General features: G+C 39.1%; 1 protein-coding gene across 1 annotated transcript in view; it reads right to left on the bottom strand.

Moving 5' to 3' along the window:
- The window catches only part of RANBP17 (RAN binding protein 17), a 358,620-nt gene that overhangs the window by 4,290 nt on the left and 336,013 nt on the right, over positions 1-18,317 (bottom strand). The gene's annotated exons all lie outside the window — the stretch shown is intronic.

Below are 18,317 nucleotides of genomic sequence, written 5' to 3'. Positions count from 1 at the left end.
AGAGCCACATGAAGATTGGGATGCCTTGGCTCAGAGTTCCTCTAATCCCAGGCCTTTTATGTGCTCACCTACCACCCTCCATCTTGTTAACAGTCATGAGGGCTCTTCCTAGACAAACAGCTTTGACTCTGGACGCCTATAATGCTGCCTGCTGGAACTCTTGGCTAAGACGCCCAGCTCACTGCAGAAGAGTTTCCACCACCAAAAGCTTTGATGAGAACCTTCTGGTGGGCAGAAGTCAGAGGTCACAGGGGCAAGAGGGTCAGTCCTCGCCTCTCAACCCTGATATGCTTTTCTCTATGCAAGGGCACAATGAAAAGGCCCAGCTCACTTTCCTGTCTGACTCTCATTTCACCAAAGAGGTCATGTTATGGAAGGGCAACATCTCTCCATGGTACCTCTCAGAGAGAGAAAGGAATAGGACACATTCCATGTGATCTTGGAACATCATGTTTCTCACTGGCTCAGGTTGTTAAAGGTTTCTCACTCATTCTTTATTCACTAATTCACTTACTTACTCATTGACTTCTCCATATACATACTAATCCATTCTCTTAAATTCAAAATCTATAAGACACGTAGGAGAGATAAGAGAATACAGGCATTTATCACAACTTCTGTCCTTAAGGAATCTGAAGCCTCCTGAGGGAGATCACCCAGAAGAGAAATAACAGGAAAAAAGGGCTTGGCAAAATGCTATGGGCATGCAGAGCATAGACAGATGCCTCAGGGTCTTTGAGGAAAAGTCAGGGAAGACTCCACAGAGAAGGTAACATTTAGGGAGTTCATCACATATGTGTTCTAAGCAGAGAAAGCAGCAAAAAAAGGAGTGTGGGAATGAACACAATGGGTTCTACAATGGTAAGGAACTCAGCGTGTGGCAGGAGAGAAGAGAGAAGGACCAGAAGTGACACCCCAGTGCTAGGCTGGAAGACTATGCTGAGGAATCTAGACTTCATCCTGATGGCAGTGGGAGGCCAGTGATGGGTTTGCAGCTGAGGTGAGACATGCTCAGATTTACATTTAAGAACAATCCCTCTGGGGACATGTACAATGTGTGCTGTGCAGGTGAAATTAAAGGAGGGAAGCCAGGGATGAGGCTGCTGCAATAGTCCAGGCAAGTGGTTACGAAGCAGGTTTCAGACACTTACATGGAGCTAATGATACAGTTTCTGCTTTTTGAACTCTTTACCTCCCACCTCTAAACCCTTCTGTTCCTGCAGCTCCAGAGCTCCTTTTCCCAAAGGAGGACAGGATAAATGGCAATTATGTGGCAAAGAATACCACACACACCACCCCTAGGTCGGCTTTGGTGACCTGGCTTGCTTTGGAACACATCTGGTTTTGTCCTTTGGCATTTTTTTGCAAAACAATTTACCCTGTGATCTCAGGCAAGTTACAGAGCCCTCTCTCCATGTCTCAGTTTCATTAACTATAAAGAGGGAAATAATAATCCAAAATAAGGAAGCTCTGAGAATCAAATGAGATGGTGTACATAAAAAATGTTGCCAAGAGTGAAGTGCTATAAACATTTAAGGTATATAATAACAATAGTAATGAGCTCTTTTTGCAGCTCTAAACAGCCATCCCGTACATCATCTACATCATCATCATCATCATCATCATCATCATCATCATCAAACAATTAGGCTGGGTGAAATGAAATCTGCCAATTCCATGTCTATTGTATGTCCAGTCTCTCTGGGGAGAGGCTAGGTCTTAAGACTGGCTTGTTGAACATCATTTGCAGATCACATGTTTCCACGTACAATTTAACAAGACACCCAAAGTCATAGAGCCACAAATTAAATTGACAAGCAAAACTAACAGACCCATGGAGACAGTCTAAAATATTATGGGCTTCACAATCTAAAGGCAGAATGGATATTTTAATGGAAAAGATTAAAGTTAGAGGCACCAAATTCCTTCAGTAACTGACAAAGCATCCTGAAGTGATGTGCCAATTACTTTATAGGGTTCTCCCGTGTATTCATTTGTCTGAATGCATGTATTTATGTCTGTAATAAGTAAGGGGATGTTTGAATAAAATACTTTTCTAAAAATAAATTTGGCTAAAACTGAGTGATTTTTTTTTTTCTTTTTTACTCTTCCGGAAATATGGAAATTAGTGAGCAAATCTGCTTAAATGGTATTGATGGGGCAGCCCATTTCCAGAATCATTTTTTCTAATTCCTTTGGGGCAAATTCCTTTGGAGAAGGACCCGTGCCCCATATGGAAGAATACTGAGTGAAATGCAGAATCTCTTCCCAGGTAATGTGATATCTCTGGCAGGAGGCTCTCTGTGGGTAATGACACAAATAAGTGAACACTGAAAAGAGAGCTCTTGGCAACTCTGCACCAACCCAGCCTGCAATAAACCACAAAGTACCACCAGTATTTGGTATAAGGAATGGCTATATGAGCTCGGGTTCTACTCCCCGAACTTCTGCTCACTTCCAGTACTGCTACAGGGATGGTGGGAATGGCTATTTCAAAATTACCCAACCCAAAGTTAATTTTCTAGGGCCCATCTACTGCATTCCTAAGCAGCTATTCTGTCAGACCAGGAAAAGACTCATTTTGGAAGGGGAGTTGTGTGACTTGTTCCACTTAGGAAAACCATACTCCACACTGCCTCAGGTGCTTCCTCATTCTCCTTCTTCCTTCCCAGAAACTTTGTCAGAGGTTTGTAGGAAATTTCTCTCAATGAAGAGAAACCAACATGGGGTGGTAGGGACAGGCTTTCGAAGTCAGTCAGAAATGAGCCCAAATCTGGCCCTGCCACTTAACTTGGAACACTGGGCAAGTCATTTCACTTCTCTGAGCCTTTATTTCCTTGCATATAAAATGGAAGACTATAACAACTACTTTTAAGGGCTGCTGTGGGGAATGACTTCCTGTATCAAGCATTTTGTACTGTCTGCCACACAGTAGACATTCAATATAATACTCCTTTTTTCCAACTCTGGCTACCCTCTGTGGCCTAACCCAATGGTATTTCATGGCTCAAGGAAGTACTCAAATTCATGTCTTATTAGATATAGATAAGTGAGATTATAATCTCCTCACAATTATATAAATTCATTGAGGGTTGCAGTTCAAAAAATAACTTAAATGGGAAAGAGTCCAGAACGTATCCCTATTTAATGGCCTGGCACATGTATGACTAGGGATTTTGAATCAGAATGTTTCTATTGTTCTGGAAACTTGTAATCTTCTAAATAAAACACAAAAGTACTCTACAAATATCTGACCTGGAAAAAATAAAACAAAACAATGTTATGTGATCTACATCTTTCTTCATGCCCCAGCTCCTCTCCTATTTTTCTACCCTAATATGAGATATAAAGCACAAACACAAAGCAAAGCAGACTTTTCTCCCCAAATATGCTGGGTTGCAGTTTCTCTACAGTAAGGTGGTAACTAAACACACTCACTTCAAATGCTTCCTGTTTTATTTCCTGCTGAAATAGAATAAGCAAAATTGTGGTTTATGTTGGATGCTTTGCTTCTAGACAGTGAGTATGTACTTTTTCTAAGGAATTTGGATGCTCAGTGGGTCTAGAAGCTGGCTAGAACAGGATGGCTGGAGAGATGTGAGTATAGACTAAGAGAATGGAAAAAGCCAGCTTGAATGAGTGCAGCTTGAATGAGTGGAGGGCAACAGCAGTGGAGTAGGCAGACTAGTCTGCAAACTCCTATGGTGCTGGGATCATGTGGGACATTTTTCTTTCTATTCCCATTACCTAGTACGGCATCTGGCACACATCAGAGGCTTAGGAAATAGCTCCTGAATGAAAGAATGAACACATAAATGAATAAATAGAATGAGTTGGGAAGGATGAATGAAAAGTATCAAGAGCTAAAGTATAAAGAGCTACAGAGCATTGTACAGAAAACAGAGAAGTTCTGGCTTAAACTTGAAATGGTCAAATATCTAAATTAATACACTATTCATTTCCAAGGATCTTATATTTGTGTAAAGTCTGAGAACTCTTCTAAGCCACTGCTGTCCCTACAACCAGCAGCTCCAGGGAGAGCCATCGTGGGGGCTTTCAGGTTACAAAGGCTGAGGCACCATCTTTCCTAATGATAAATACATCCACTTAAGAGTAAGTTGTACTTCATGATTTTCTCACCGCCCAACAATAATAGCTGTCTTTTATGAAGAGTCTTCTGGATAGTCAGCACTCTGCTAGGTACTTGCAAACACAGTCTCTAATCCTTAACTAACCCTGGGAAGGGGATATCATCCCCATTTTATAGACTAAGGATCTGAGGTCCTGAGCAAGTAAGTAACTTGTTCAAGGTGTTACAGTTATGAGAATGTGAAGCTGAACCAGTATACGTGCACAAGTCTGCCTGAGTCCATCATGCCAGCCTGCTGCCTGCCACCCTCAGACTGCCTATGAGTGAGGACCAAGACCACCAGCAGTGATCAAAGCAGTATGACTGGCTCCTACTATAGACTTCTGTAGGACTGATGGTGTGAGAATTAAGGCTCATTTCTGGGCATGGCTCATTCTTCTACCTTCAGCAGACCTCCTAGATGTGTTGCTCATGTGACTCTGTTCAGCCACTCTGCCACCTGCTGCTGAGTCAGGCAGCCACTGAAATTCCTCCCATAAGAATTCAGGGCAGTGGTTCCTAGGGAGTTCTAAGCAGACCTTCCTGACTCCCACCTAAAGCTTTTATAAATTTTGTTAAAATATTTTCAGACTCTGAAGATGAACAACAGCAGACTTAATATATTGTCTCTGAAAAATGGTCCATTGAACATTTTTATAAAAATAATTGTTTCCCTCCCACCAAGAGTACCATGTACACAGCAATTTAAGATCACAGAAAAACTTAGTAAATTATGCTAATTTCCTTTGAGTTACAGTATTTCCTATAAAGTTAATACTTTCCATTGTTAATGTTTGAGCATACTGAATAATATAACTAAAATATTTCATAAAGTTCTAAGAAATAGGAGAAAAAATCCAAACTCCTTCCTCTGGTTCCCCATTTATATCATAAAGACAAAACAGTCTGAAGTGATGATATGAACCCTGGTCCTATATGGATCATATCCTACATATACTTAGAGAACTTCAGCTCTTCTGTCTCTATCCCAGTCTCTTTGCTCGGGGTTGCATGATATTTTAGTTACACTGCAACTTTGCTGCCTATTGATCAGAGAAACAAAAAATGGGAATAAGACTAACCTGCTTTGTTCAAAAGGTGGTATAAAGTGGGGCCTTAGAAGGAGGCTATGGTTTAGACAAAAGAAGGACAGACCAAAAAGACAGACCAAAGAAAGTGTGAGAGACCAAAGACAAAGCATCCTTGTGCCTAGACCAAGATGGGGATATGGAGGGTGGAGAGAGGGAGAGGAGAGCAAAGAAAAGATGATCACAGCTGTGCCCAAGAGGGTATGTACTGCACAATGAAGTGCCTTAATCTGTAAATCTTAATCTGTTATTCTGTCTGCCTTAATGGGAATAGAGGTAGCATACAAAATTATCTGTGCTCTGGCCAAGCGAGATTGTCCTTGATTGTGATGCAATGAGTTGGTGATGTTTTGAGGAACAACTAATAATAAATGCATCAAACTCTCAAGAGCTACTTCTGAGTCTCAGGAATCATTTGGCATACGTGATTGATTTTTCAGAAGGCCATAAGAGAGGAAGGGGAAGCTTGGCCCTAACAACAATAAAAACAACAAAACAAAAATAAAAAAACATGATTGCCTGGATAGTGCAGTAGGATTTGAAAAAGCAGAGAAACTTTCTACTCATCTCCACAGCAATTTCTCTAAACCCTGTGCCCCGGTTGGAGATCCATGATCAGGGAGAATATGAGTGCTGCTGAAGGAGAAAAGTTCCCAGATTTTCAGTGCTTGTGGAAGTAAATAAGGAAGTTTCTGTCATTACCAAGCACTATTCCTGAGGCCCTGTGCACAGCAGATACTGAAATGTGATCCTGCTCAAATTAGACACTAGTCATCTTTAGGGAAGAGGAATCAATTGGTGTTTGTTTGCTTTGTCTACCTATGTGATATTAGTGGAATGATATGAAAAATGAACATAATGGCCACATAAGCATATATTTAGTTATATTTTCTTGCTTGGATTAACTACACCCCATCATCTAAATTGCATTAAATTTTAAAATATCTGTACATATTAAGCACATTCCTAAATGCTTATAGTGTTTTTGTAACCTCATAATAGAAGTATTTAACATTTTAAATGAAAAAAAGAAAAGTCAAATGAAATGCAAGATGAGGTGAGCCTCCCTATTAAAGAAACAAGATTGCAATCAATTATTGGTGACCCATTCTTCCTGGGAATCATCTGGGAGGCTCTGCCTACTAGACCTTTGCACAGTGTTAGCCTTGCTCTAAAAAGAAAAAAAAGCATCTTACCTCAAAGACACCACAGACTAATAAACTCATCTGGCTTTGGTCATATATTAGCACTGCATGCTTCCACATCTAAACTAATCGTACCCTCCTCTGCAACCCACTCCTTACAGAAAGTTACAGGATGCTTAGGTTCCAAATGATAAATTGCCTCAAATGTTTAAAAACTTTTCCAATCATTGTAAAATGTAAGAAAAAACACAACCTAGTCTTTCTGTTGTTTCCATTTTCTCCATTACCAACATTACCTCTCATTCTCAAAACATTCATTTTAATCACAGTTTATCAGGGAAAGAATTACCTGCCAGTCTCCTAGCTTATAAGATGATAAAGTTAGAATGAAACTTCAGGATTAATTAATTGAGAGTACTGCATGTAATGTGTCTGTTCTGAATGTTATAGCACACATCACAATGAAAAGAGTTTATTTTCCATGGTTGAAATAAATTATAATAAATAATTCATTTCAATGGCAGAGATGTACTGGAGAGCAACAGCAACAAAATTGACTATACTACACTGTGAGTCTCATTCTTAAATCTTCATTATCCATTTGAAACTTTTTATGAGTAGTAAATCATATTTCAAGTGGCTGCAGATCTCATAAAGCAACTTGCTGCATTAAAATAAAACCAGAAAACCTGGGGCATTGGAAGACTGCACGGTTTTGCCACTCAGCACTATTTGTGAAACTCTTTTTCACTCTTATCATGCCAATATCAAACAGAACACCTTTCAATTTGATGTACAAATTAAGCCTTACTTGTCAAAAATACCATTTAAATTTCCTCTGGATAGGAATATTGCAAAAATCTGTATGTTGAGAAATAACTTGCAATTCCAAAGCCATTTTCCACTAATTTTTATTCAAGTGACATAGTTATTTCTGGTTCATGTTACTGCCTAAACGACTGCCACATAGTCAGGTTCTAGAACATTTAATGGTCTATACCAGCCTCTGGGGGTCCCCAAACTAGAAAACATATGTGTGCAAGATGAAGAGAAGTTAACAAAGGTATATGTGCTATGATTCTGTCTAAAAAGACCAGTCTATCTCCATAGCATAGGTCATATTTAAACTGAATCTTAAAAGATGCATATATCATCACCCTCAAAGGATATATTAGGAAGAGGAAATAAGATGAGAAAAGGCACACAAGACATGGCTTGGCATGTTTGAAGAACAAATAGCCCCTGTACAAAAGGCTTTTGAGAGAGACATTTTGCGTGGCAGGAGGCAGAGCTGAGTGTGAGGTACAGAAGACTGGGCTGGGTCAGGCTATAAACGGCCTTTTACACCATGCTAAATACAGAAATGGGTTTGCATCAGTACATAAAGGGCAGCCTTCAGAGAATTTTTAAGGAGGCAGTGATATGATGAGGTCTGCTATTTAGAACAATAACTAATGAGGTTCTGGAGAATGGCAAGTATGTACTGGAGGCAAGGTAATGTGTTTAGATGCTACTGCAAAAGTTCAGAGGAGAAATGACAAGGGCTTCACAGAGACATGTCTCTGGTAGCAGAGACAGAGAGAAATGGTCAGAATCCTTGACTGCATACCCCATTTTCTTCCCTGCCAATGAAATCTTTCTAAGAAACACAATCTGATATTGATGCTGCAGACAAATTCAGAGCTTTAAGAACATGGCCTCAAATTCAAGACTTCCAATGGAGAGAAGGGGTTTGATGCCAGATTCCTTCAGAAAAGCTACATGTAGTGGAAAGGTGGCTGCTGTTTAGCAGTCCAACAGTACAATTAACTTTGGGAATAACTAGCAATGAAATAAACCCTAACCAGGGTACATATACATGCACGACAGAGATGACTACAAGCACATGTTTAAAAATATTCAGTGATAAACTCTAACTGGGGCCATTCAAAATCAAGGAAGGGAGCAGGGAAACAGCATGCTGTTTTATTGAACAGTCATCAAATTTCCCAATGAATATCGTATTTCACAACAGAACAACATAGGCATAATGGCACAAGGGCATCTTATGCAGTCATCAAAGCAGAGTGCAATGAATATTGTATTTCATAATAAATATATTATCCCTATAGTAGGAGGTTCGAAGTTTCATTGCCTCTCATCTGTCACTACATTCTCCCTGATTTCCTGAAGGGATTTGGTTAAATGAACCTAAAAATCTCCACAACTACCAGTGAAGGATTATTTTACTTATCATGTTCAAAGGTTTTCATATGGAGAAAAAAACAAATTTTTGTGGACAATTCATGGGGAACCTCAGAAGCATTTTTCATTAAAGATTAGTCTAAAGTTTATATTTAAACCACAGAGGATGGCATGCTACCTTTCAGATTTGAGGGGTTTTATTTATAGATGTCTAAATGGCACAGAAAAGTGCTGGCCAAGAGGCTGGGGAGATAATTCAAAGATGCTACTAAGATTTGGAAGCTCTTTTCCCCTAATAATTTATACAAGAGGCCCAAGGAAAGATAGTGACTAAAAGTACTGGGAACAAAACCTCATTCCTTGATTTAGTTAAACATTTATTGATTACCTACTTTGTGCCAGGCTCTGTGTCAGACTAGGGATGTACAGATGAACAAATCACAGTCCCAGCCCTCAAAGAGCTCGCAGTCTAGTAGGAGAGGAGATACACAGTATATAAACAATAATAGTACAATATAATAAGTGCCACAAACAAAAGCCTACACAGGAGGCTTTGAGAGATGAGAGGAGGCTGACCTACCCTGCCTAGGGATGGAAGTGGGTGTGGGGGGCAGGCAGGAAAGACCACCTTGCACTTTTGAATCTGTCATAGAGAATAAGCAAAGTTTAACAGGTAGTTAAGTGGGAAGAAATGCAACCAGGTGCAAAGGTTTGGTGAAGAACTTGGGGAATTACAAGCACATCTGTGGGACTGGTTAGGATGTATGGGGAGTGCTTGTGGCAGATGAGGCTGATTAGGTAGGCAGGGGCCAGATATTGTGAAGGGCCTAGTAATATGTGCTAGAGAACATGGATTTTTATTCTGTAGGAAATGGGGTGCCAGTAAAGTTGAATGAATCTTTCTGGCAGTGATGTGGTAGTGAACTGCTGATATAACCATTATCCATAGCATCTGAGCCTTTGAGAGGTCTGGGCCATCTGATTTCTCCCCATTTCCTGTTCTAGGACTGGGAAGCCACAGACACATAAGGTTACCTGCTTGACTCCTGTGTCTCAGTCACCACCTCAGTTTCTGCCTTGCTGGCTCCATTGCCAGTATTCAGAAATGGCACCGACATTACTTCCCTTGACTCACAGCATATAACTTAATAGTGTCCTCTGTTAGGAATGGTTCTCATTGTCAGGAAGCTTTTTATTGATGTTCAACCTTCATTTTCCCTTTCTTAATATTATCCCATTATACCAATACTCCATTGTGCCATGCTAAGTAATTCCCTTTCCTCCTTGGCATTTACATCTTCCAAGTATTTATAGACTTATCAAATGCCCCATTTAGTTGTCACTTAGGCGAGCTATACATATTTAGCTTCTTTAATCTGGCCCCATAAGCCAGCCCTTCCACTCTCCTAAATCACTTGAGTTACTTTCCTCCAGATTTCTGTCAATTTGTTTCCAGCCTCTCTGTAATGCAGGGGTCTCAGAGAAAAGATGGGGTTGGGGAGGAAGGGCTTACTCTCTCTCTGGGATAAGAGTACATCATTTGCCTAGGGTGGAAATTCTGCCCTTAAAGTGCAGGCTCCAAAGCAGGCCAGGCTTCTGGAGGGACTATGAATTCATCTTGTTATCTACAAGGTTTCTTTGACCTGCACACATTTCAAGTCAATAATGTTCTATTTTTTTTGGCAGCTGGCCAGTATGGGGATCCGAACCCTTGACCTTGGTGTTATAACAGTGTGCTCTAACCAACTGAGCTAACAGGCCAGCCCAATAATATTCTATTATCAGCTCTTCTTATACGCTAGGTGCACACACGCAACACATACTTACTGAATACCTACTATGCACCAGATACTATACTAGGGACTTTTCCTTCCTTCTTTTTCCCTCCCTCTTCATTTCTCACACTCACTCATCAATGAATAATTGACCTCCTTCTATGTATCAAGCAGTGTTAGTACAGAATTGAATAAACTGTAGTCTCTGTGGCCTTGAGGAGCTCACGCTGCGTAAGTATTTATTAATCTTGTATTGTCCATCCTTCAAGTTGTTTCCTTCCAATCTTAAGGTTTTCAAGAAATCATCCCTGAATATACTTATCTATAATTGGTGCTTTTAGTTCCCTGAGTGAAATTTCTTTATCCCATCTAAAATGGGATGCCACATTACGTATGGTCATTAATACAGAGCTCTTGCTTAGTTTTCTTTCCAGTGGGCTGCCTTGGGGCCTAAGAGATTTCTTGTCAAGCCTTGCACTTTCCATTGCTGTCCTTCTTGGCAGTTTATTTAATGTTCTTTGTTCATAGGACCTCAACTTAGTACACACATGAACATATTTCTTTTCCATGGTACCAATGTTCCAGGTTGTAGAGTAGGCTGAAGCAGGGATGGAAGGGAGAGAATCTAAGACAGTGAGTATTAACTAAAGTCTTCAGGAATCTAGGCATGAGACCATAGAAGGGAGTGGTTTAGCCATCTGACCCTGGGGGCCAGTTCAAGTAAGCTATAGAATTCCCCTGGTTGAGGTGCTGTTATCCTCAAAGAGGTGAAATAGCTATTCCAAAGACACATGGTTAAGGAAGAGCATAACTGGTATTCAAAGCTAGGTATGTTGACTGCAAAACTTGTCTGCTCTGATTGTGGTAAAATAGAAAATCTTCAACAAATACTGCAATAAAAAACTTTGAAAGAAGGATGGAATTTCAGTAGTCTGAAGGCACCCGGATTATATTCTTCTAAGTATGACAAGGGATACAAAATTAATAAGCAAGAGTTTTTCTGGGTTGCAAAGCATTAATTCATGAAAGGCCAGAGGATTAGGGAATCTCTTTCTACCTTATTCTTCAAATAGTGATCAGACTGAAAACAAACAAGAAGTCTTCCTTAATATACTATATAAATTCACAGCTCCATCAGTGGCTGCTGCTGGTTGAACTTTCAAAAAGTTAAAGATAGAAATGAATATGAAAGTTGAATTCACATCTCCAGCACACTAATATACTTTGGGAATCCCATTATTTATTCTGCACGTATGTGAAAAACCAGTAATAACTGTAAAGGAAATAAATTATGCTGTTGCTAAGCCAACCCTCACATTATACTATGAATTCTTTCGAGAAACTCAAAGAGCTTATAACAACATTCACAATGCCACTCAGAGAAAATGAAGGCAGGAGAAACCTGCCATTTACCCTGCTGTCTCCCTTGGCCAGGGATGAAGGGGTAAGAAGAAATGCCAAGAAGAAAGGGTAGGTTAAGGCCTTGGGAAGCCTTGGAGTGGTGAAAACTATATGAGATCTAGAGACAAGCAGCCTTGGTTATAATATAGGCACCACTATTTACTAGCTGTGTGACTGTTGGCAAGTTATTTCACCTCTCTGAATCTCTGAATAATTCTTCCATATAGTTGCTGTGGGATTAAATTTGTTGATGTATCTATACTCCCAGGTTAAAAAATACTCATGTTGGCCTTATCTACCCATTAGGGCTGTTGTGAGAATTAGAAGAGACATTAGGTATGAAGACATTACACAAATGGGAAAAATTATGAGATGCTGTGGTTTGAACGTGTTCCTGCAAAAGCATGTGTTGGAAACTTAATCCCCTTTGCAACAGTGTTGAGGCAGGACCTTTAAGAGGAGATTAGGCCATAAGGGCTCCACCCTCATGAATGGATTAATGCCATTATCTCAGGAGTGGGTTCCTTATAAAAGAATGAATTTGGCCCCCTCTTGTGCGCACTCTCTCACCCTCTCTTGCCCTTCTACTGTTCACCATGGGATGACGTGGCCCCTTGATCTTGGACTTCCCAGCCTCCAGAACTGTGAGCCAAATAAATTTCTGTTCATTATAAATTACCCAGTCTGTCATATTCTGTTCTAGCAGCACAAAAAGGACTAAGACATGAGGTTTATTTTCATTCTTGCCATTGCAAACTGTTTCCTGGAGTAGGCAGAAGAAATAAGTGAGAAAAAAGTCAGTTTGGGTCCAAGAATCAAACTCACACCACACCATGCCCCCACCCAATCCAGTGAGTGCTTGTGATTTTGAGAATTCTTATCACAGTAAGAACTCTAAAAAAGGCAAAACACATGGATGAGACTAGGGAAGACCTCAGTAACCTGGCTGAAGTCATGGCCTTCAAAATCAAGTCATCTTGTGAAAGGAAGTCTTGTGCTTGGAATCTCCTGGAAATAACTTTTCACATTTATAGGTATAAATAGCAGGGATATTTTTTCCTCAAGGACCTCCCCAAGTGACTGGTGCCTGCATACTGTTTTTCAAAGTGAAAGTCGGTCATTTTACATATTTATTGTACAACTTCTTTGTGTTAGGTGAGTCTATACTCATTGATTCACTTTGTCCTCACAGCTCCCTACGTCTGAGTCAAGAATCTTTTGGCTATGAGGACAGAAACCACCTCAGATAAAACTTAGGCCTAAAAGGGGTAGCGTGAGGACCCCTAGACTAAGCAGTGCAGTCAGGTCTCTCAGGAGTTTGGGACCATGGACAAGGTGGCTGGCAGGATCTTTCTTTGTCTGTCTGCCTCTCTCTTTGGGACTGCTTGGTCTCTGATCTGATACCCTCTCAGCATGTCTGCTTTTTTTCTCTCTCTACAGACTGGCTACTTCTCTGAGCATATGGCAGGAAATAGCTGCCCCATGACTCTTGAATTTCCAAATCTTCAATTTAGGTGAGGACTAGAGGCTGACCAACATCTTTTAACAATTTCTAAATCTAGGGAGAGACTCTAGCTGAGCCAGCTTGGGTCAAGTGTTTATCTCTTGACTAAACAGTCCTCAAAGAAAGGAGTCCTAAGCTCAATCAAGGATTTATAAATGAATGAATGTGTGTTTCTCCTGCCACTCTCCCGTCCTTGCCAATCCTGTTTCTACGCCATTGAGCATAGTGGTTAAAAGCACAGGGTCTGCTATTTATTAGCTGTGTGATATTGGGTGAGTTATCTAATTTCTTAGAACTGCAATTGCAATATTTTGATATAAAATGGAGATAAAAACACCTACCTTACGGAGTTGTGAGATTTAGAAATATATATGTTTGTATGTATGTCTATGAGTATATGTAAAGCGCTTAGCACAGAGCCTAGCGCATAATAACTGTTTCTACTTGTTTTTCATCATAATCATTCATCATTAAAATTCTCTGTTTTAGTCCTTCTATAGTGGACCTCTAGGTCCCAGCATCCCTGCAGGTAATAAGGCTTCTGTTACAGGATGAAGGAAAAGTCTAAATCTTCAAGAAGGAAGAATTAAAGTTCTTCTATTTTGGAGTGGTAGCATAAGAAACAATCTTTTCTGGCCAAGGTACCCATACAAATTTAGGATCCTTCTGATAAGTCCTCGGCTAGCTTAAGTGTGACAAAAGAAGGTGATCTTAGGTGTCATCTTCTTATGTCATAGAAACACCACTCAGAATAGAAAGACTGCACTTGTGTCAAAACTTGTGAGTGCAAAGTAAATCCCAAATAACTTTTGTTTGTGAAATATGGATAAACGCTGCTATTTGTGCCATATTAGCATAAAAATGCAGATATCCTCTGTAGTGCTTTCTTTTTCTGAGAATTTTTTAGGAAAAAAACACCCCAAAACCAAAAATCACTAAAAGTCAACAGACAAAACCATCCCTTTTGAATACAGATTGTTAAAAACCTCCTCAGAGTTGGTGTACTTTATTTAAGGGTTAGAAATTTTCCTTGCAGAGGTTTTAAAAAAGGATATACTTATGAATTCCTTTTAGTCTCAATTTACAATGACAGCCAATTATACCAATCACTATTAATGAAGAGGGTAAAAACCATCTTGCTTGCCATTTGCCATACTGGGTAAGAGGCTGTTATAAACCTGTGAAAAGCTGTGTTTTTCCCAGAAATGTTCTCTGCTTTCCATGAGTGTGAAGAAAAAGGTATGGCTGCTCTTCAATTTTACAACTCCTCCTCTCCTATTCTGAGAACATTTGTTCTCAGCCTAATAGCAAAACTGACTGTGTTAACCTGAAGATAAAAGAACAATGACAGACTGCAGTCACTTTATTCATAAAGAAAACATTCGGAGCCCCTGGGAATGCCAAGTCAAGCCACTGGCACCCATGACTTCATACTAAGTCACAAACTACATCATATTTTTTAGTTTGAAGACAAAGGCTAATGGACATGTAACTTGTTTACTCCAAATTCTTCTTTATGAAGACCTGGCTTTTTTATTTTTTGGCTCCTTGGAAAACATTATAATTCCCCTATTCTATAAATATACAAATATAATTGTAAAATGACATCATTCTGTTTTCATTTAATTACCCCGAAATGCTTTCTATTTAATATTCATTACTCAAAAGCTAATTTAAAAGAGAAAGAGATGCGAGTTATTCAAAAAGATGTACTGTCATTCACAGCAATAGTTATCTAATATACAGAAGTTAATAAAGTAGATTAATCTACAAGTCCCTTTAAGCCATTCCTGAGTTTTGAACAACTGCCTCTTTGACCTTTCACCTTCATGCTGTGCACCAGTAGCAGGTGCCAGCTGTACAGAAATTATGGCTGCCGCATTTGGACGCAAAATCTTTTCTTACTTTGCTTCTGACCAGCAGCTGACCCTGTAGGAGTGATTGTTTCTGGTGCCGGCCTAAAGGCTACATAAACCAGTAGCAGATAAACAAAAGGCTACATATACCAGCTGCCTTGCCTAAGGGTACCATCCTAGCCTGACACCTCCACTTCTTCTCCAGCGTCCCAAATTGCTCCTTGTTTGCTTCCATACATGCATTTCATCCTTGTTATTTTGTGTGAGGGGTGGGGTAGGAGAAAACCCCTCAAAACAACAAAAAAATCCTGCCTTCCCTCGAACTTGACTTTTGAGTATTACATGTCAAACTGTGCCATTATAATGCTAATCTAGGCCTGATTTAGCAACTTTAATAAGAGGCTAAACTCTCTCGTAATTAGATAATAAAATTTTATTATGTATTTTAATATTAAAAGTCTTAAAATCAAACTCTTCAAATCATACACTGGTAGAAAACTAAGGTACTTAAATATCATAGCCCCGGAAAGTGGGAACCTGAAAAAAGCACATTGTGGGTAATTTTTCATTCTCAGAAATGTAAACATGGAATTCCTATGTGGTGGTAGTGAAAGCTCCAACACTCTTAATTATGGGCAGGGAAGAATGAATCTATTCAAGTATGAAGCACACTGTACCATTTCCAGTAACAGCATGAGATGACTTTGACAGTTATTTCTTAGATACAAATTACACAAGTATAAAAACAATCCCTGTAATGATTAAATGCAGTTATGTACATAGGAGAATACCAGTGCAAATGGTAACATGTTTAAATAGTTTTTCTTCATTAAAAAAATTATATATGATATTAAACCATCAATCACTGCTGAGGCACAGGAGTTTAAATGTATTGTCACTGGCTGATATAAATGACTTGGAGACTGGATTCTGGCTCACTCAATATGGTGTCTTTGCTGTTGCTTAGTCACCCAACTCTCTGCTGGTTTGGGCTACATCTGGTAGATTCCATCCCTTTCAATTAATAAGGCAAGTTATGCCATCAATGGATTACATCCTTAAACTGTGCTTAGAGGTAGAGAAACACATGTCCTAGTAGTGGTGGAGGGGACTCTCAGTTCTGCTAACCGTTTGGAACAATATTTGAAGTACTTTTTATTTCCTCCATCCTTGTTTAGAATGAAATTTTCTTATGGAATTTCACTGGGGTTATTCTATAGTACATTCTAATATAATCTTATAATCTTATCTTAGCATTACCATTATGTAGTAGCCTATGACCATGCTAGACTTGATAGCTAAAACCACTGCCTGCAAACGGTACTTCTGAAAATTAATTTTTGGGGGGGTTTGTTTTACAGACATTTGTTGACCATCATGAGGTGTCAGGCTCTGCTAGGTGCTCGGACAAATATGAAGACATAAGAGGTCTTTGAGAGAAAAAAAGGCACTTTGTAAAAATGTATTCCTATGGTTGCAACATTAATATGACAATTTATAAACAAAGGATAAATTTCTATTTTAACTGGCTTTTCTGTTTTAAAATACTGTTTTTGTTACAGTTAAAAGTCACTAACAGAAAGTCACTACAGTTGAAATATTTCTAACAGAAATTAAATCAAAATGGCAAAGATATAGTTAATAACAAAGGATTTGGATTAGAATCATCCTTCTAAAGATGGATTAACAAATAATTTTATAACAGATAAAATGCCATTTTAATTTTAAAAACTAGTGTTTTTCTATTTTTAAGATTATAAACATTAACTTTCTAAACTGATCTTTGGTGGCTATGGTCACAAATTTTTCATTCTTAAGAGGTTTACTCCCTTTTGGGCTTTTATTGCCTGGTTGTCCAGCCCTGGCTCTCTTAGATATTCCAATTTGATCCTTAGTTATTAGATTGTGTATACACACACTCACACACATACACATGACCAAACTGTACTTTATTTTTGCCTCAAACAAACCTGCTTATTTTGAAAATAAAAAAAGTTTGGAAAAGCCTTAACTGAGTTTCATTGCCTATTTATTGCATCCCCTCAGCATGCAAAGACACAACCCAAATGTGATAAAATACCCCCTTTCAGTTTCAGTAGAGACTTAAGTATAGTAAAAGTAAAAGCAAAATAAATTTGAAAAATAAGTAAAAACAAAATAGCTACATCCTTTTAAAACAACTAACCAAAAAAGTATGCTTCAAAAATTATTTAAAAATCAGATGGAAATAAAAATATCACTGTAGCAGTGCTACATCAGATAGCTATGAGAAATATAAGGGATCATACATTAGGAGATCTTAGTTCTGAAATTCCTTAAGGTAGCATAATAGGTGGAAAACTGGTAGGCAGACATACAGTGTTGGCCTGCCAAGTGCCTTTATATTTCTTGTTTTGTTTTAAATTTTCAATCAGTAGCCAACATTTAAAAATCTAAATTTCTGGCTTCTCTTCAGGGGAAAATTTTCAATTTATCTGTTAACAGTGGGTTTTACCTTTTTATAAGGCAACAATTAGCTAGAGCCGTGTTAAGGGTGCCCCCTTTAGACACATTTGTGTACTCAACTTTATGTTTCTTTCCAGTCTACCTCACTGAAGTTGTTGGCTTGGCCCACAGGCAATTAATTAATTAATTAATTGTGATACCTGTTATAATGTATAGAAAAAAAAGAGGGAGGCTCAAAGGAACCCAGGTGTCAGATTCAGACCTTAAGAATGATCACTGAGAGAGCTAATGGTTTACTAGTAAAAATTTCCTATAGAAAAGAGAAGAAGTGAAAGAGGTGAAAAATGGCATTCTATACTGATGAATCAGTGGTGAGAGTCAGGATGAAGCACAGAGATGTGCTGGGTATGGCGGACAGAGGCAACGCACATGTTGCTTCCCTGCATTCATTTCACAGCTGCCATATTGATTCAATTTTAGAGAAATCAGGTTAAGTAAACCTCAACAAGCTACCCCAAAGGCATTAAAGAAAAGTCACAAAAGAACATCATGTGACAGTTATACCATTAGACTCTGACCTTCTCAAGGAAACTATCCTACTAAATTTTATACCCTCGGTGTCTGGTTTTAGAATTAGTAAGTGGGCACGGGTGTAGAATAAGAGAGAGGAAGCCGGGTTAACCGTGCCTTAGTGGTGATGGGAGCCACAGGGCTTATTCTGCACCAGCTGGCAAAGCAACCTCCCTCTTCCTTGCCCGCTGCTTCTTTGGGTCACTACCCATTTGTTTTG

This window comes from Cynocephalus volans, chromosome 2 (genome assembly GCF_027409185.1).
Source record: "Cynocephalus volans isolate mCynVol1 chromosome 2, mCynVol1.pri, whole genome shotgun sequence".
In the NCBI taxonomy this organism is placed as follows: Eukaryota; Metazoa; Chordata; class Mammalia; order Dermoptera; family Cynocephalidae; genus Cynocephalus; species Cynocephalus volans.
The sequence above is the reverse complement of the archived record's forward strand: the minus strand, read 5'-3'. Positions and strand labels throughout refer to the sequence as shown.